The sequence below is a fragment of the Eulemur rufifrons genome, chromosome 29 (genome assembly GCF_041146395.1).
Source record: "Eulemur rufifrons isolate Redbay chromosome 29, OSU_ERuf_1, whole genome shotgun sequence".
Taxonomy (NCBI): Eukaryota; Metazoa; Chordata; class Mammalia; order Primates; family Lemuridae; genus Eulemur; species Eulemur rufifrons.
Genome location: NC_091011.1, coordinates 26,435,441 through 26,457,553, shown reverse-complemented (window position 1 = coordinate 26,457,553; position 22,113 = coordinate 26,435,441). Strand labels below are relative to the sequence as shown.

General features: G+C 34.1%; 1 protein-coding gene and 1 pseudogene across 2 annotated transcripts in view; one reads left to right on the top strand and one right to left on the bottom strand.

The window, feature by feature from the left end:
- The window catches only part of SKAP2 (src kinase associated phosphoprotein 2), a 172,585-nt gene that overhangs the window by 65,876 nt on the left and 84,596 nt on the right, over positions 1–22,113 (bottom strand). The window lies entirely within an intron of this gene.
- Positions 9,223–9,575, top strand: LOC138377472 (transcription initiation factor IIA subunit 2 pseudogene; annotated as a pseudogene).

The window sequence follows — 22,113 nt, the reverse complement described above, 5'->3', positions numbered from 1 at the left end:
TGCCCTAATGCACGAAACCCCTTGTTAGTTACACCATGACCTGCCCCAAGGCATGTGGCCCCTCCTTTAAAAGCCCATGATCTCTATTAGTTGGAGAAACTGATTTGAGGGAGCTTCTCCTGTTCTCCAGACAGGATACCCGTCACATAAAAAATTCCTTTCTTCCTTGGTAATCCTCTTTGCCTCAATAATTGAATCTTTGTGTGACGAGCAACTGGACCTACACTGAAACTCCCTTGCAGTTTCAACAACAATAATACATGAAAAAAAGGAAGTGAAGGTGAGTGCAAACCTATATAGCAGGCAACAACAAAGAGCTGCCAAACACTTGCCATACACCATGTTTCATTATCTTACTATGCAACACAGTCAATTATACAACATTCAAGTGAATTCACAATTACATTATCAGCTCTGCTTTGCTATCAAAATTCATACCCTTGTCTTACAAATATGTTCTACAGTGGGCCTTAGTCCTTTAGTATATAGTAGGCGTTTAGTAAATGTTAGCTTTTATTAATTATTACAATTAAATATTATTATATATTACTCTAACTGCAACCGTTAGCTCAAATGAATAGACGCTAATGTAAATGTAGGATTATGTTGCTCAGAGAACACTAATCAGAAAGGAAAAAGCATGATTTAGTAACTATAGAAGTTAAGCATTGTAGTTATTTTTAAAGCAGTTAAAGATTGCCTTTTGGTTAAGTGAAAGTGGTTAATGAAGAAATTATATCCTAATTAAGGGGAGAAAAAAACTTAACCCATACTCTAGGCCAGCCTATTTATACTGCATAAAATTACTACATGGCCTTGCTTAAGTGGCCGTTAAGTTTTCAGTATCCCAAGGAAATAGGTATAATATATACTGAGAAAGACTAGTATTCTTTTTTTATAAAATGAGCATATATTTCTTATATGATAGTCTTACTTTTCTAAAGCAGCTCAAAATATTAGATATTAAAACTACTAACCTACAAGGGTAACTAAGCAAGAAATGGGTCTTCCTCCAACTTCAAATCTGGGAATCTAAAGTCTTCCAAATGCTAACAAGGTCACAGTGAATTCAAATAAGTAAGTATAAAGTGCCTACTTGATAAGATTTCCCAGCAATTCAGTAGGAAAAAGGCAGTAGTGGAATCCAAATTTCCTTATAGTTAGGTTGGGATTTTATTCATGAGGCCACTGTTTTCAAAACATAAATATGACTTGAAGATTTTGCCTTAAAACAAACTATATAGTAGACATAGTCTAGCAAGCTAAAATGTATTCTAGAATTTGAAAAATGGAGAAGAGATTCAAAGTGTGAAAATCAATAACAAATTACCTAAAAACTAAGGTATTACCCAATGTTGGCAATTTTATTAAACTATTGCTTTATCTTTTTCTCTTGAATCTAGGATGAAAAACACTGGAATGCTTAAATGCCTGTAATGTATTTAAGAAACAAGTTTTATCTTTAAAAAAATTTTAACTATTAAAAATAACTATTTCAGGCCGGACGCAGTGGCTCATGCCTATAATTCTAGCACTTGGGAGGCCAAGCCGGGTGGATCGTTTGAGCTCAGGAGTTCAAGACCAGCCTGAGCAAGAGCGAGACCCCATCTCTACTAAAAATAGAAGAAATTATCTGGACAACTAAAAATATATATAGAAAAAATTAGCCAGGCATGGTGGCGCATGCCTGTAGTCCCAGCTTGGGATCCTTGAGGCAGAAGGATCACTTAAGCCCAGGAGTTTGAGGTTGCTGTGAGCTAGGCTGACACCACGGCACTCACTCTAGCCCGGACAACAGAGCGAGACTCTGTCAAAAAAAAAAAAAAAAAAAAAAAAAAAAAACCAAACTAGTCTATCAATAAGCCAGAGTTCCCAGAGCTATTACTAGCTCAGAATTCATCATTCTGTAAGTGCAGTTTAATTACATTTTCCTTCACACTTGCACATACAGACTTAGATGCCATGTTCCTTGCTTCTAGTAGGTAATAGATACAAAGATGCATGGGTATTGATACTTTGTTTCTTATTATTCTAAAAGGGTTTAAGTACAAAAATTCACCTTAAACAGGTCACAGCCTCTCTGGGATTCAGTTTCCTCATCTAAAACCTGAAAATATTACGTTAGATGATCTCTGTAGCCCTCTCAATTAATTCTAGGACTCCATGAACTATACCTACACTATTTCCTTGTATTTTCAGTAACAAATGGCCAAGGTCCAAGATGGATTCAACTTTTCATGACATCAAATGTCTACAACTACAGATTTTTTGTAGAACTGGTAATTTCCTTTAGATCTAGCATATAACCATTTTATGTCATTTCAAAGGTTTAATTTCTAGCTAGAACCATGGCCTAGAATATCTATGAAAGAAAATAAATGTATAAATTAAACATTTTTCTTATTCTAATAATTCTTCCCTCCACATGAGAAATTTGGAATCTGAAATCCTTTTATCAGTTTTTTAGTGGCAAAAAGAAAATACATGTTCAACAGACATATCAAATAATAGCCTTTAAGCAAATAATCTCTGTAGTAACTCTGAAAGATGACTAATTATGTTACTTTAGCATACTGCTTTCCCAGAACTTGTTTTCTCACCTTGGCACTATTACTTTCTTCAGAATGGATTAACCAATGAATACACTAGTACTGGTGATCTCTAAGGGTATCACAATATTTCCTTAAAAACAAAAACGGCTCACGCCATGATTTGACACTAAGATGGTCAACTTCCAATTAGTAGAACCATAACAGAATTCCCAGGAGAGTTGAGCCTTGGGGATAAGGCTTTAAAAGCTGATACAAAAGCCCACGTGATGACACTGCAGGCAAAGCAGAGGTTTTAACTCAAAGGTTTACCATCTGTTAGTCTCCTCCCTCTTTTGTAAAGCTGTAAGTCATTTTGAAAGCTACCAGGCAAAAATTGAACAGCCATTAGGATAATTCAAGTTTACCTTTATTAACTCTACCTCATGAAATAAAAATGTCAATATCCTCATGAGAATTTCCAATATGTCTTCAATAGGTCTATTTGGAACCAAAGAAGACAACAACAACATTTAATATTATTAGCTATCTGCATGTAAGATATGTTCATGAATATGATCCAAAAGATTAAGCCTTTGTTCAGAGATCAATCAAAAGCTTCTATTTTATATCTTATTTATTTGTGGCTGCTATTAATTTTTATGGAAATCTACCAAAATATGTAAAATTCAAAAGGTAAGATTCCAGAATAATTAAGAGAAATCTGAAATTAAGTGTGTTCATCAACATCCACAAAAATAATCAAAAAGTCACAGATGAAAAGTATGTGTGAATTATACTATCCACAGAGTCCAATTATCCTTCTCCATTCACTCAAAACTGCTTCTTTTACTTTAAAGTATACTTAAGTGTATGACTCAAATATGAACTACCTTATTACATATCTGAAGATTGCTTTTTTTAGACCAATCTTTAATACAAGACTACTTTCCTTTTCTCATAAAATTAGATATAAAAAAACTCTAAGATTTCTGGTTCTTCAGTCTAATGATAGGCAACTAGGTATCACATTGTTATACTATATTAAACTTATTCCTTATGGACTTAAAAATATGGTTTTTATCTAAAAAAAATTCAAGAATTATTCATTTGCGGAAAACCTTATAAGAATCTCTCAATTATTTCCAGAGATGATAGTATATCAATACACTGAATCAATCACTTAAAAATAAGGTTCACTTCGAGAAATTTCACTTTTGAGACAAGAGTACTATTTCATATACTTATAATACAGGGTACCCTCTATGCTTTTATATTTTGGTAAAGGCTACTTTTAAATAACAGATATTTAGATTTCACAGAAAGAATTTAAAGCAAATTCTAATCTACTACCTAAATTCTCAGCTACTTTGTGTCTGCCTATACCTTAATCATCTGCTCCGTAGCAAGAAAAAAAAAAATCATAAAAACAACAGCCTTTTTAAAAGTCTATGATGCACAAACACATTGCGAAAATGAGATACAAGCTTAAAATGGAATGCATGTTTCTCCTTAAGTTAAAAATATAATTGTAAATATATCAAAATTTTCAGAGATTCTAAATATAAAATTAAATATGCCCAATTACAAACTGGGTTTTAATTAATGCTTTTCTTTACCACAATAACAGTGTACCCAATCTGATATTACATTTAGAATTGTGGTTAAAACCCTGGGTCTTATACTCAAATTGCAGCTTGGCTACTAGCTCTGTGACTTAGCAAGTGATTAATACTTGATTTCATTAAGCTTTAGTTTTCAAATCTTTGAATGTAGGTAATAAGAGGGCACACACACTATGGAGAAACACTGTGGGGATTTAGTAGGATAGCACTTAACCCTTTAAGAAGTATTCATTCTTATTATTACTATTATTAAATGGCAACTCAAATTTGCCACAAGTCCATTGCTCTGCACACAAGAAAACAAGAAAGCTGAAAAGATAAACTGCCAGAATAAAAACATGAAAGTTAGACATCTTTTAACAGTACTAATTTCTTTCCACTTAATAGATATTTGGAAAAAAAATCTGATGCATGAAAAAATATTTGACGGTATTATAAATAGTAAAGATTAGTATAAATGAAAAGAAACAATTAATTTGTTTAAAAAAATCTACTAGTGTATATTATGTGCTAGGCTCTCTTCTAAATATTACCTAAAGTAGACAATTAGAAAAAATAAACTTAACTTCACCAAAAATTTGTTGCAAGAGGCTGGGCATGGTGCCTCACACCTGTAATTCTAGCATTTTGGGAGGCCAAGGTGGGATGAGCACTCGAGCCCAGAGGTTACCAGCCTGGCAACATAGATGACCCCATCTCTACAAAAAATTTTAAAATTAGCGGGCCTGGTGACACATGCCTGTAGTCCCAGCTACTCGGGAGGCTGAAGCAGGAGGATTGCTTGAGCTCAGGATTTGGAGTTTGCAGTGAGCTACGATGATGCCACTGAACTCAGGCCTGGGCAACAGAGCAACACCCTGTCTCTAAAAAAATAATAATTATTAAAGGCATTTTTTAAAAAGTCAAATAATTTATGAATAAAATGTAAAGAATAATAATTAATAATAGGTCTTACTTCTTTCTCCTTTACCCATGCTATCTCCATATAAAATATAACCTTTTCCATATCTCCATACTATAAGCTTTAAACATCTCTTTTTCAGTGGCATGATTATAAGTATCAGCATGGTTCAATGAGGTAATAACTGTAACAGTTAACATTTGCTGAGACTTTACCATAAGTTAAGCATGATACAGTCACTATCTCATTTCATTCTCATACAACCCCAACAGGTAAGTATTATTAACTGCATGTTACCAATGGGAAATCAAGGTCACATACAATGAGTGGAGCCAGGACCCCAAATCTACATGCCTAAAAAGCCCATTTTCTGAAATGCTATGCTCTATTACTGATAAAATAAATGAATGCGATCTACAAACACTGTATAAGACAACATCATTGAATTACTGTTTTCTATGGCATTGAAGTAATCACTATTACTTAAGATTAATTCTATAAAAGCAAAATGATATATTGAAAAATACTATGCATTTAAAATTCTGTAGTGCTTGTTTCATTGTCTACAAGATTTTAGGTCAATTTTGCTTCTAAGAATGTATTTCTAAAGATTTCCATTTTGACTTAAAAATACATACACACAAACATGGAACAAATGGGAAAAATGATCCTCATGAAAAAAAAAAAAAGAGGCTCTTTTTGTATGCAGATTCCTTTAGCAAACTTCATAGAAATAAGAAATGAATATAATTTAGGCTGAATTTTTTAGCTCCTTTCCACTCACCTATTTTCACACAGGTCATAGGGCAATTCTTTCATCGATTTATTCATTTTTGCAATTGTTTTATGTTGTGTGTTTTAAGCTATAAATTTAAAAAATTATTTTCAGAATACAATTAACATTTTATAATTTATAATAATCTTTAAATTTTTATTCCCTTACTTTTCCTATTCTGTGTACAAAAAATCTAGAGCCATTAATAACATAAGATCATAGATGAAGTATCTGAAATAGGAATATACAGTTATAATGTCTTCTTTATTATATGGTATAATATGTTTTTGTTTTTGCCTTGAAGAAAGAACAGGTCATAAACAATTATCATTTTATTCCCATCTCCCAAAAGAACCTTATCAACGAGAGATGGTTAAAATAAGTTTAAAAAAAGTGAAAAATGTGTAGTTTGAAAATTATTAAACATGAAATTGTTTTATGACTAAATTAATAAGAAGTAAACATTGTTAAATTAAGGCTTTGACTCTATGCACAGTCCTACTCTGATTATTTGATTACTAAGTTGGGCTTGATTATATTCCCAAACATTCCCAAACATTCTTTGTGCTTTAGTATTCATAAATAATAAAAAAAAAATAATATACCTATTTCTATTTAAGAAGGAAATTCCTTAATTTTTATTTAAATCAAAAAGTCCTTGGGATTTCCCCTCTTCTGTCATTCAAAGTAACTATTGTGCTCTGAATTTTTATATGCATTTTCTTTAAAAACACGTGTGTAATCTTTCTACCCTCTCTTAACACACACACATACACACACACATACACAATTTGTCTTCCATCTAAAACCAGAGGTTTTTCCATAATTCTGTTTTTTCTATATAGGTATGAAATTCACACATTTTTTACCTACTATTATTACTGTTAGTTTAGTAATATACTGCCTTCTTCTCCCCAAAAAGCATTTCACAGGCATTTGTACAGATACATTTAATAAGGCAAATAAAAAGCAAATAGGAGATATTAGCATGTGTATACACAAACACAAAAAGGCTGGGGAGGGAAGAGTGATAAAGCAAATACCCGTATAGGAAAATATGAATGTTAGGGGAATTGGGGTGAAAGGTATATGGGAATTCTTTGTACTATTCTTGCAATTTTTCTGTGTCATTATTTCATTTTTTTTTAAATCAAGACAAAACTATGAATCAGGGTAGAACACAAAACAAGTTGGAAACACAAAGTCATTTAGTGGGCCAGAATTCAGTTATAAGCTTTATAACAACCAACATGAAGCAAGAAACACAATAAACTATGTGAGCCATTGCCCATAAGATAAATACAGATCATTGTTCAGGGAAGAACACATAACTATTCCTGGCTCCTGGCACTGAAACGAGAAAGAAATTTCTCCCACGCATTCTCAATGTCCTCAATAACATTTTTACAATATACAAAAGTTTCATAGGGCTGTTTTGTATAACATCATTCATATTGAGCCAACAGTCCAATGCCAAAGCAAAATTCAGTAAAAGCAATTCTACAGAGTGCAAAACCAGGCAGCTGAAGTATATAGCTCCCAAACAGCTTTGTTAAACTCAAGGATAAGATCATAGAATACCCACACAAATAGACACCTGCACATTTGCAGACAACCTTTCCAAAATACTGTTTGCCTTGTTCATACTTTTGGTAAATATTAAATCAAGTAGAAGCTATGTTTTCTGCAAGAAGCTAACACCTCTTTAATGTTGCTGCTTAAGTCAAGAGCCATATCCTTTAACAAGCAGCCAAGCTGGGGGTAAAATTAATACACACTTACTCATAAATTTACATATAAATTTATAAAGTTTAATAGCTTTGCAGGGACATATGCCTAGATCAAGATCACCTTAACACACAAAAAAATCAGCAACTGGCCTATAAGTTCTAACTCAGTACCAGGACAGTTCTGGCCAGTAAAAATTTTAAGCACATGCCTACTCCATATCAACAAAACATCCACAGAGTTTTGTTGATATTACTGAGAATAATAAAATGCCCAGGTCTGCTCTTCAGTATGCACTGGTAACTATACATACAATAGGATAACTAAAAGAATTACAAAGCATTGTTATCTATATAACTGAGTAAATTACTAGAGAATATGTACGAAAACTTCAATACTAGAAGAGTTAATGTGATGGTGATTTTCCTATTGCCAGAAGATAAAAGCATACCACAGCCTTAATCCTTTTTCCGATCCTTAGCTTCAAAGAGGAATACTGTTAACAGGCACATGTGAGACTGGCCAGAGAGACAGACATAGACGTTCGTGTGGTACATACAATATCAGGCTAAAAGACTGTGTTCACTAGTATGTCTTTTTCACTAGACTTTGAGCAAGGGGATCATAAGGCAGTGGTTTTGAAACTGGAGTGTGCATCAAAATCACCAAAGGTACTTCTTTAAAATATAGAAGTACAATTTTAAAGTAAACTATCTATATTGCTCAGAATGGCATATTTAAACATTTCACTTTGTTTGTAGATTTATAAAATATGCTTCAAGATAAAATAAAATTCACAAAATAAAAAGAATATCAATAAACAGATAAAACATAGTTTTGCAATCAGCACAACACTGAAAACAGAAGGGAAATGCCAGGCATATAAATGATCATGCAGATGATAATTTTTATTTATACATTACCTAACTTCTGAATCATTAAAATAATTTGACAAACATTTAATACATCTTTCACAGTAGTCATGCATAAGAGAGACTGTCATAATATAAAACAGTATTAAGCAGCTAGTTGCATACATCTGTTCATTCATTCGTCAGTTACTGAATACCCAGTGTGTGCCAGGCACTGTAACAGAGCAAGAGATACAGTTATAGTCCTCACTTCTTGGAAGCTTGTGATTATGTGCTTTTCCTCATTGAAGGACAGATCCAAGAAACCATTGTGGAAAGAGAATGAGAGTCAAGGCAACAGCAAAGGGCTGTCAGAACTGACGAGCATATTTATTTCCCACTTTAATATCTACTTTCACGGTTAGTAACACTCCATTTCATTCCTAAACTTTATAACAACCAACATGTAGTAAGAAATACTAATACAATAAAAAGAAATTGGGACAGAAAATATAGTATAAAAAGTACCTACTTTTAGCCATGGGATTTTAACATAGTTTTCAAAAATTAAGTATCCATGATGTAAACAAAGTCAACTGCCAATTACAGAAGCTGATATTTACTAGGCGTGAGTCACCAGAAGGCAATCCAGTCACGTGTTTACTGTGTGGATTATCTCACCCCAGGGTTCACAAAGCCGACAGGGCACCGTCACCCATGGTCTCATTTTCTCCCAGTTAAGAGTTGTCATCACCAGATGGTCAGGGAGTAGGAACGTCCTGCTATGCTCCTGGCCACTTCTGTCCCCTCCGTGATGGGAGGCACCTTCCCCACAGCCGTGGCATATCGGTTATACAGAAATACCACTTTGGGAAGCAGTCTTCAGGAGAGCCTAGAGAGCTCATACAGTCTCAACAGATCACTCCCCAACTTGTCCTTCAAGTTCTACTTCAGTTTGATAAGGCTATAAATTCAGCATTGGCTCAGAGGGTCAGGAACAGAGTCAGTTTCAGGGGCTCTCTAAATACGTACAGATTCTCCGATAATGTGTGGACTTTTGTGTTGAATGATGTTGAATTCAGAGAGATGACAGAACTTATTAAAGTGGATAAAGTGAAAATTGTAGCCTGTGATGGTAAAAATGCTGGTTCCAATACTACAGAATGATAGAAAACAATAGCTTTTTTATGCCATCCTCTGTTATTATTTATCACTTTTTGAAGAGAAGCATAGAAGAAACTTTTTAAAATTTATTCTAGCATTGCAGAAGTGACTACACTGTGTTATATGAAAATTCCAATAGAAAGGAACTTATAACTCTGTAGCCTCTTACCTTTATTATACACCATGAAAACAAGTAACTTTTTAAATGACAAATCATAAGTTGTTGCCTTCCTAAGAACATTCTTTAATAAACTCATTTTAAAACTCAAAGAAAAAAGAGTTGTCATTATCAGAACAATTTCACCACTAAAGTTTGACTTTTTGATTTAAATTACAAATGTCAAAATTAAAACTTTAAAAAAGAAGCTCATGGAATATTAAATGGAATAAAATGTTGGCAAACAACATGCAACAACTTATACAACTTCATGTAAACAGTGCCATTGAGCCACACCTGAACATCACACCAAGAGCAGTTCAGTGTGGTCTTGCACGTGCACTGTAAGGTTAAGGTAATAAAATGGTCTGAACTCTGAATCCGTAGCTTGCTCGTGAATATTTGAAATACATGATGACCTCCTGAAAATATGGAAAAGACTTAAAATCCAAAAAAATATACATGCTATTAAAATTCCATATGAATAAATGATATATCACAAGTTCTTCCAAATCAATCCAGATATGGTAAAATCTAATGATAAGATATTTCATTATATGTTTCTCTAAGAATTCAGCTGTAATTAAATCATTTCTGAACAGAACATGATATATATTCTCACTGGAAAACAAAATTTACATATATAATGCTTTATCTATCTTCCTAATATTAAGATAGTAAGTTATTAATTAAATTGATTAATTCAATTAAGTCTCCTTCATCTGGATAGCTCTAAGTCTCATGCAAGACTCAGTTCCAATGTAGTTTTAAAAATATAAAAATATCTCAAATTAGAGGAAAGAAATAACTCATCAATTTCTCAGAGGATGCTGAATTATAGAAATGCAATACTTGATCCAATTATTTCTCACCAACCAAAATATCAGGTATGGTATTGTAATTCCATACATAGATAAGAACTGGTATAACATTCACTTATCAAACGATGACTTTTTCAAGGGGTGCTTATGAGAGAAAATATTTGCATGGATGTCACAATTGATAAGGAACTGCAAATTAATAAGAAAAAAAATAAATAGTTCAATAGAAAAACAGGTAAAGAATATGAACCAAGCAGTTCATAGAGTAAGTACAAAGGTGAATAAACATGAGGAAAGATGAGCATTTGCTGATTTGTTGTCTTTCCCCCAGCTCTCCCCACCTCTATTAGAATGTAAGTTCCATGAGTTCAGAGACCACAACTGTCTTGTTCACGGCTGTATTTCCAGTGCCTAGATTAGCACCTGGAATACAGGAAGTGCTTGTTAAATTTTGCTGAATAAACAAATAATAAACAAACCTCACTAAAACTAAAGGGAACAACCTAAAACAGTATACTAGTTTTCAACTTAATGAGACTGGCGAAACCTAAAAAGATTAATTACAAACATCAAACAGTGAAGAAGACAGGAAGAGACGATACTTGCACACACTACTTTGGGGAGTGTAACTTCATATAGCTTTGTGGATGAGAATTTGACAATACCCTCAGAATCCAACTCCTAAGAATCCATCCTACCAATTAAAGTACAGGTACATAACGGTGTATGAGCCAGAATATTCACTGAAACACTATTTGTGATGGCAGAAAAATGGAAAATGTCCAGCAAGAGAGACATTGTGAAACCATTTTAAATAATGCTATAGATATATGTGTATTAATATGGAAAGATAATATACTAATGCAGAAAGATGTCCATGATACTTGGGTGAAAAACACAAGTAGCAGAATAATATGAATAGTGATATACCATTTTTTAATTTTAAAAAATCTGATTCATATTTTTTTTAGTGTATATATATATTCATATAACTCAAAAAAGTCTGGAAAGACATACAGAACTATTAGAAGTTCTTATTTCTAGGGATTATTTCCCATTTTGGCAGGGAGAAACAACTTTTTCTTTGTTACAAGCATGTATTACATTTAAAAATTTATATAATGTAATTTTTAAAATGAAAAACAAAAACACCCAGGCTTTTAAGTAATTTAATCAATTTATATTATTAAAATCATAGCCAGAAAAATGTTACCCATTAATCCAGAAAATTTAATTTAATCAATATAAGTATAGTTTTATCGTACAATAATGCAACTTGAAAACAATCTTCCCAACTCATATGAAGGCGCTACTTTGAGAATGTTAACATAGCTGGCTATTCTGCAAATAGGCCAAGTCTCACGTATCCGCGCAAGTTTTCATTCTGCCTGGAATATGCTACTCCCCCACCTTTCTGCATTATTCGCCCCTCACCACTATCACTGCCTAGAAAGCTGTCAGCTCACCCTTCAAGACACAATTCAACTCTCTGAAAAGCCTTCTTGCTGTGACATAAAGAAAACATTTTCAAGAAAACTGATTTCTTTAAAAAAATTAAAGAAATATATTTTCTCTGACATAGATAATTCTAATTATTGCTATTGATTTTTTGAATTATAAAAAAATCACTTAAATAAAACAAGATAGTCATTAATTTTTAATTATCCAGATATTTCTACATTTTCTAAATATTTCTACCTGCTTAAGAAATATAGCCAAAGGCTTCAAGACAAACCCTGATCTGGGAAAAATACTAATAGATTTTTGGAATTCCACATGGACTAGACACGTCCTTCTTTAGAAAACTGGCATTCATGACAAATTTTAAAATTTTTCAAAATGAAATGAATCTAGGCCGGGCATGGTGGCTCACTCCTGTAATCCTAGCACTCTGGGAGGCCGAGGCGGGTGGATCGCTCGAGGTCAGGAGTTCAAGACCAGCCTGAGCAAGAGCGAGACCCTGTCTCTACTAAAAATAGAAAGAAATTATCTGGCCAACTAAAATATATATATAGAAAAAATTAGCTGGGCGTGGTGGCTCGCACCTATCGTTCCAGCTAGTCAGGAGGCTGAGGCAGGAGGATCACTTGAGCTCAGGAATCTGAGGTTGCTGTGAGCTAGGCTGACGCCATGGCACTCACTCTAGCCTGGGCAACAGAGCGAGACTCTGTCTCCAAAAAAAAAAAAGAAAGAAAGAAAGAAATGAATCCAGATTTGTTGATATTACAATAACACAGTAATGTATTTTTTGCTGTTTCAGCTTAAATGCCCTCAAACTGATGTCAAAATATGCATAAAAATAATCGTACCAGGCTATAACTGGTATTCTAAATTCCACCTGGGAAATGAATTTTATGGCTATACCATAAACTTCTAAAATCCTTAGAAGTTTTAATAGATATGCTGACACAACCTTAACCATAACAGTTCTAGCAACTGCTGCTATAATAAATCTGTCAGTTTCTATAATGCCTATGACAAATCCATTAATATGAATGATGTACACCTCACATAGAGCACTACACAGCAACTGCACAAGTTATGTCATCTTCATTCTGAGTAGCAAATCAGTAATCAATATTTGTAAAAGCAGCAGCTAATCCTTTGTAAAATCACTGGTTCAGTGATGGAAGAGTTTGCTCAATCCTCACAGTTAATCCCTCTTCATCTGCTTGAGCCCTCTATTTATCCCAGCCTCTTACAGTGCTAGCTGGGGCAGATTAATACATCTCCACACGCTAAACATGACCTGACAATTGACACAGGATATTGCTGACAGGATAAGCTCTACAAACACTGGCCTTTTAAAAAGGAAGCTTAAAATTAACAATCAGAAACCCAAAGTTTACAAATAGGCTCACCACTATCCCTTCCCAACTCCAGTCACCTGATTTATTGAACTTACTCTTCTTGGGAAATATATCCATATTTTTTGTTTGAACAAGTTTCATGGCTGACTCTAGAACGGTTATTCGTAAAGCATGGATTGTTATTCATGCTTTAAATATAAGAAGTTTACCTTTATTTTAAAAAGCACATACGTAGAGAATCATTTGGAGAATTCTTACCTGTGGAGTAAAAGTGACTGTTCTCAGCAATTTCAAAGTTCTACATTTGAAGAAAATCTCAACAAAAGCACAAAAGCATTTTAATGCTTAAAACAAAGCTTTGAGTGAAAAAAATATATTTTCATATTGAACAGTGATTAACAATATTATAAAGTGCTCTGTGCTAAAAGAAACAATATTATAAAGTTATAAAATAAAAAAGTTTAATCATCCCTAATAATTAGCTGATATCATAGATCCCTCTTTAGGAATACATTAAATTTTACTTAAAGACCCAATATAAATTTCCTTAACAGAGTTATTTCAATTCAGATATTCCATGCATCCTTAATTGAGACTATTTGAAGAAAAAGAAAATACAAACTCATGTCAAATTAAGAGTAAAAAGTAGGCCTAGAGAGAAAAATTATTTCCTAACCCAAAATATTGAACAAAATTAATTTTAAAAAAAAAAACATAAACAACTCCTTTATATATACAACTTCTGGTTCCAGTAGTCTCCCTTTATCCATGGGGGATACTTTCCAAGACCCCCAGTGGATGCCTGAAACCGTGAATAGTACTGAACTCTACATATACTATGTTTTTCCTTATATATACATGCCTATGATAAAGTTTAATTTATAAGTTAGGCACAGCAAGAAATTAACAATAATGATAAAATAGAGCAATTATAACAATATACTGTAATAAAAATTAAGTGAATGTCATCTCTCTCTCTCTCTCTGAAAATATCTTAGTATACTATATACTTACCTATTTTGGGACTGTGGTTGAACATGGGTAACTGAAACCATTGAAAGCAAAACCTCAGATAACGGGGGCTACTGTAGTTGTGTCTAATTTAGGTGGAATATTAACCAAGCTATTAAATCTTATACTTTTCATTCCCTCTGAGAGGAAGAGGAGGCCACAGGAAGGCTGAGAAGCAACAGTGTGAGAGGATCGGGAGAGAACCAAGCATCTAACCAGAAGCCGAAAATGTACAGAGTTTTAGAAGAGAAATGTCAGTAATATCATTTGCTTCAGAAAGGCCAAGAAAGAAAAATACTAGAAATTGTTCACTGAGTATGGAAATTAGGAGGTGACAGTGATCTTGCTGTGATATTGGGGAAGAGGTAGTGTGGGCAGAAGCTAGTCTGTAGCAATTAAGGAATGAAATGGGAGAAAGTGGACCTAGGAAGACATAACTGATCTTTAAAAAAAGAAGAAAAACAGTAGTGAAAGGGAGGAGAGAAAAACAAAAGCCAGACAGGAACACATTTCCAGTTTACTTTCTAATTCAGTATTTGTAGCAATATTCCCTATTGCATATCAAATTACACTTTAATGCAATACTTAGTCTTTAAAATAACTAAAAGCCAACATTCCAGTTTAAAAATATAATAATTCTTAACCTTATTTAGTAATAAATCATATGTAATGTTAAAAAATGAATAAGAGGTTAAAAATGATAACTAGTATTTGAAAATTTAGTGTGACATCTCCAATGTAATGCAAAAATGTCTTTTATGGTATGTTGCATACTTTAAGAATGCAATCTTAAAATTTAATAGCTTTTTCAGATATTAAGCAAAATAATTTGCTAGTCAGTTGAATTTGCTATGAAAAGAAATATATTACCAAATCCTACAAGACAACTGGCTCTAATTAGCCTTACTGAAGGAAGCTGATGCATAGAATGAATAAAAAGACAGTAATACTAGTTCAATATTATAGGTGATCTGTCCATGTCAAGAATTAGATAAGTGGAGAAGTTTGCCAGCAGCTAAATTTCAAAACTCTTTTGAACCATAAAAATCACTTGGAGGCCACAGTCATATTTGCTATTTCATACCATCTTGAAATAGTGATATTCCCCTGGTACATTTAAATTATCATATTTCAAAGTTCAATTTATTCATAACTTTTAAAAAATACATCTATTGAACAAACTATATATTTCCTCATATTGAAATTTTTAGGTCTATTGCTCATTATCTTTGAACCTCCTAATGAAATTGCTTAAGACCTGACAAGTACAATTAGTGTTCTCTCCCACGTAAGTACATACACACATATGTAAAATGTGTGCATGTGTGTATAATATGCTCACACACAAACAATACTGTGCAATATATCCTAGAGAAGCCAATGCCTGCCTTTTTACCTCAAATCATAGTGGTGTCCATAAAAAACTTATGTTCTTCAATACAACTAATTTTCCAAGAAACAGTAAATATTTTTTAAGGTTAAGGTAACTGAATGTTTCAAAAGAAAGCAATTTATAACCTCTTTCAAAAAGTTTGGCTAACAAACATATGAAAAAATGCTCAACATCCCTAATCATCAGAGAAATGCAAATCAAAACCACAATGAGATATCACTTAACCCCAGTGAGAATGGCCTTTATCAAAAAGTCCCAAAACAACACATGTTGGCGTGGATGCGGAGAGACAGGAACACTCATACACTGCTGGTGGGACTGCAAACTAGTGCAACCCCTGTGGAAAGCATTATGGAGATACCTTAAACAGATTCAAATAGACCTACCATTCGATCCAGCAATCCCATTATTGGGCATCTACCCAAAGGAACATAAGTCATTCTATGACAAAGTCATCTGTACCCGAATGTTTATAGCAGCACAATTCACAATCACAAAGATGTGGAAACAACCCAAATGCCCATCAATTCATGATTGGATTAGTAAATTATGGTATATGTATACCATGGAGTATTACTCAGCTATAAGAAATAACAGTGATACGACATCTCTTTGGTTCTCCTGGAGAGAGTTGGAACCCATTATATTAAGTGAAGTATCCCAAGAATGGAAAAACAAGCATCACATGTACTCACCAGAAAACTGGTTTCCCTGATCATCACCTAAATTCACATCTGGGAATGATACCAATCGGATATCAGACTGAGGTCGGGGGTGGAGGGAGGGGATGGGTGTATGTCTACATGATGAGTGCGTTGCGCACTGTCTGGGGAATGGTCACGCTTGAAGGTGCTGACTCGGGGAGGGGGCGGTGCGAGGAGGGGATGGGTATATACCTACATGATGAGTGCAACGTGCACCGTCTGGGGAATAGACACGCCTGGAGCTCTGACTTGGGGGGATAGGTGGTACATGGGCAACGTATGTAACCTGAACTTTTGTACCCCCCATAATAAGCTGAAATAAAAAAAAAAAAAGTTTTCAGATTCTTACTTAGACACCTAAGGAACCAAAATCATAAACTTGCAACCCAAGTCACCAGTGTTACATGCATAGCAAGAGAACAAACTAATATACACACAAATTCCAATATATAACACTGGCTTCATTAACAATATATTTTACCTGAACTAAACTGCTAGTCAGGCATTAGTTTCTTCTTTAGGATATAATGAGAAAACAGCATCATGTGTGTCACTGGCCAACTGAACTTTACATGTTCTAAAGAAAATGCTATCTTCAAGTATAATAACTGTTTAGGTAAGGCCTACTTAATAATATTTCAAAGAAAATAAAATCATGCCTCCTCTCAGGAAACTTCTGGTTATGATTTATAACACAGCAGTCATTTTATTACATTGTTTATATTAAATGGTATAGGTTTCATCCAACCAAAGCAAAGGAAGTATTGTTTCTGTGAGATATGTGTTATAACCTGTTAATATGCCAACTTATCCCTAAGTATGGCTAGTAATAACAAGGATTTTAGACGATAATCAGTTTAGGACCTAAGGACTCAAACCGAAGGGAACACCAGCCTACTCAAATCAAAGAATCCGGTTCCTAGAGCTCTTCTCCCACACTCGACAGACAAAACAAAGCTGAACAACCTTAGCCTTGATGGTTTAAAGTCATCAAGTAGAATTCCGGGATGAAACATGCTTACTGTACACCTCGTGATAAGTAGGTCACATAACTGGTATTCACAAAGTTATACTGAGCTTGTGATGCCAGTGGGTAGGCACAAAATCTAGGCTGAAGTCACTGAGCATATCTGTATTTCGTATAGAATGAATGCGTGCCTGTGTGTAATGAGTAGAAAAGTGTACAAATATTTATGAGATAAATATTTATGTATTTACTAAAATGGAATACATTTTCAGAACTATGTGCCATCTCCTTTTATGTTTGCAACTTAATATTTACTTTCTTCACCTATAAAATGGGAATTTACAAGTCGTTTGTGAATATATGTACAAACCTGACAAAAGTACCACAGGTTTAGATTTTGAAAATAATGATAATTACTGTATATAAAGCAAAAATCAATATCTTTATGGAATGATCAAAACAAAAGCTGAAGCACTTTTATGCAGGTCATTCTTTCAAGATGTGGTGAAAAGATGACACCAGAAAAACAGCATGAGAAAGTTGTATTTGATAACAGATAGGTTTGGGGACATGCAGGTTTGGGCATAAGCTACTTGAGGACAAGACCACTCAAGTTTTATTCATCTTCCTATTCCCAATGCCTGGAACATAATTATTCAATAAGCGCACGTTGAATAAATAAGAGTTATTAAATAAAGATATGTATTATAGGGGTCATCCTTTACACCAAAAGACTAATTTTACTTTTCATGTTCAATTATAATAACCCTGGTGAGCCATAAAGGCAAATTATGCCCTCAGAAGAAAATAAAACTCTCATTAAAGTCAGTAAGGACCATGTAAATATCAGAAAACCAAAGCCTATTGAATGTTTTGTATGCGACGCTTTACAAAGCACTTGGCAAACATTCAAACAACCAGCCAGAGGAAATTCCAAGTGAAACTCAATCCATATGAGTGTTTGTTTTGTGAAAGCCAAGTATTTTTATGGCATGTAACTTTAATTGGTGGCAGATATAAAATATCACTTTATAGTTATACTGCATGTTCATTCAGTTGTGCGTAGAGTTTAGGATATTTAATTAATAAACTTTAACACTAAGAGGAAATTTTACACTCTTATAATGGTGGATCCAGTGAGATTGTTTACCCTGTTCTAACCACCTATATGTAGTTTTTTGCTTTTAGTTTTTTATTTATTTTTTATTTATTTTTAGAGATGGGGTCTCTCTCTGTCGCCCAGGCTGGAGTACAATGGCAATCACAGCTCATGCAGCCTCAAACTCCTGGACTTGAGCGATCTTCCCGCCTCAGCCTCCCAAGTAGCTGGGATTACAGTCGTGAGCCACTGCACCCAGCTATGCAGGTTTATTAGATAATCCACTGATGGTCTTGATGATAGAGGCTGTTACCTAAAAAACACATCCCCATGTGGAATGAAGATAAGATATTCTCCAGAAATACACTCTGAACAGTTTAGGGCTTAGAATCACTTTACACTCTCCAAACAGGCTAATTCAGGCATGTAATTATGTAGGTCCACAATTAGCAGCCACAAACATCACTTCGTGTACTCTTATTATGGCTGTTATAGATTGGCTAAGGATACCAGAAGAAAGAAATGAGACACCATTTTACATTTCTCTCTTCTTGTCTCCCCACTGAGGATATAAAGGTGAAAACCCTCCTTTTTTTCGATTGCGGGTTATCTAAATTGAGATTTATTGTCCTTCTCAGGATGAAGGCAAGATAATTTGTATTAAGTTAGCATGCTCCGTGGGTATTTCTTGGCATGCTATAGGATTTTCTTAGTTACATTTGTTCTGTATCTTCTAGCTAAAACATTTTCAAAGAAGCAGCAACAAACACCAGTTTAATAAAGTGATTCTGCAATTGGGTAGCAGGATAAAATGCTGGGCACCTTCCACAAATTTCTCCCCTTTCCTTGCCCATCTAAAATGCATAACTTCAATTCCCGAGAACTTTATTTCAGAACGAAATATAGTATTTTCAAATGGTCTCCATCCCACATCAATAAGGCATAATTGTCATTATTCAATGAACAATAAACATTTATTACAAACCCAGTAAATGTCAAGAACCATGCTAGCCCCTGTGGGGACACAAAAACAAAGACAACCCAGGTTCTGTCATTATCTTACATCTTAGCTCATTTCTTGTACCTGAAAAGTAACAACATGTGATGAAACAATAACCATAAGTGTTGCAGAAGCTTAATACATAAACCGAATCAAATGCAACTGAAACATCAATATCTGGGGGAAGGCTACTGTAAGGTTAAGACAATAAGGTATGACAGCCCAGTGCTGTCAGGAAAGGCAGGGTCAAAGAATTATCACTCATAACGCTTCTTTTCTTCCTCCTGCACTCCAATATTTTTTACAGGTAAAATCAGATTCTAAAAGCGTATTAAGGGCCACTTTGAAGAGAGCAAGTTCTCAAAAAGAGCAATATGTATCTTGAATTTTGTCATTTCAAGAATGTCATATAAATGGAATCATATAGTATGTAACCTTTAGGGACTGGCTTTTTTCACTTAGCATAACTGCCTGGAAATTCATCCAAGTTGTCATGTGTATCAATAGTTCGTTCTTTTTTATTGCTGGCTAGTATTCCAGGGCATGTACGTAAATTTGTTACTACTTAGATTTTTTAAATGGCAGTTTGCTTCCCTACTTTTCACTTCTCATTCCTCATCCACTGCAATTTGACTTGTACCCACACTGTTCCACAGATACATCATAATATCACTACAACCTCCGAATTTCCATATTCAATGGACAATTTTTGGTATTTATCATCCCTGGTTCTTTTTGAAGCAACTGACACTATTGACTGCTTATTTCTCCCCTAAAACACTCTTCTCCCTTGGCTTCTAGTCAAACTATTCTCTCCTGGTCCTTTTATATAATTTGTCTTCAGTCTACTTTTATAGACTTTTATCATCTTCATCCCAGTCCTTAATGTGGACATCCTCCCAGCATTCCATCTTCAGTGATTTCACTTCTAAAATCCTACACACCCTGCTAGTGTAATTTTACCCACACTTATAACTCCTACTGTTGTTCCCTATGTGCTGAAGACCCCAGCCAAGACATTTCTCCTAAATTCCAAATCCATATTTTCAAATGACTAAATGTTTTATCTTCTAAATTTAATGCATCCCAAACTAAATTAACTCATTACTCCTCACTATGACTGTCCTAATTTCAACCACCTCCTTTCCTTCCTATAATTCCTGTCTCTATGAAGGATTCTACATCCATTTAGTCATCTCAAAACCTCACACTCATCTCAACTTCTTTTCCTCCACCTTCCATATCTTATTAATCACCAAGTCCCATCAACTCTATCTCTGAAATATTTCTTGAGTTTATCCCCTTCTCTTATTTCTTCACTATCATTTCTTTAGTTTAAGCTCTTATCATTTCTCATTTCTCTCAGATCATCACAACAGCTTGTCCCTACTTCTGGCCTTTCTAGGCCATTCTCCAAATTTTCTGCCAAGGTGCTCTTACCTAGTCACAAATCTGTCATGTCATTCCTACATTAAGATCTTACAATGGTTCCCCATTGTTTACAATATGATAAAGCCTAATTTCTCAGCACAGCCCATAAGGCCCTTCAACATCTGTCCCTTGCCGACCTCTCCACCTTCTCTCACCTCTGGCACATCTATGCCCTGTGCTGTCATCACTCCCCACTACATGCAGTTCCCAAATGTTCTGTCTCACAGACCAGTGATTCAGGTCTCCAAATGAAGAATCAAGAGTGCTCTCTGAGAGAACCAAGATGTAGCTGGGACTTCCTGGACGTCAAAAGAGTTGGAATCACTAATTGATTTAATATTCAGCAGGAAAAATGTTAAATGTTTGAAAATATTCTAAATTTAAAACAATGAACAAATATTTTAAACATTTAACATAAGATACATCTTGTCTGGATATATAGTAGCCAACTGGTTCCTTCAACTCCAGAGGATGAAATTCAAATGCTCTCCTAAACAAACAGGCCAGAAAAAGAAGTGATATAGTTAATATAATCTTTCTAGAAACTTGAATATAACACAAAATGAAGTCTAAATTATGAATTTTTCAGAGATATTGTGAGATCTTTTTCTCCCCCAAGAGACTGTATGTCAGAAAAGAGGAAATAAAATTTGCTAAATATTAAATAGTATGCATTAAAAGTTTTTCAAATATTTGGTATTATTTTCTCAGATGTGCAGGATTCACAAATATTTAGTTTTAATGTTCTTTCAGTTTTCTTCTTTGCCTTTAGCCACTGATAACAGACTGACCAATCTGCACCCTGAGGCGGTGTATTCCTGCGATTATCCACACAGTAGCAGTGTGTTTCAAATTAAGGTCCCCACTGTGGGAATATAAATGAGTACCCAAAATGCCAGCAGAAAGCAGCTGTTCATTTTTTTTTACATATACAAACATAAGAATACTAAAAAATGAGGGTAACAGGATATCACAAAAGTACAATGTCCTGTCAAGATAAACAAGATACTTGAAGGGAGGACTAATAAGAAACATGTCAAAGAGAGGCACAAATGATATTTTGAGGTAAAAACAAGAAAAGTTCCTGGTAAAATATTATATACCCATTGTTTTACAACTCAAAATCTATAAATGAACTGATCTTCATG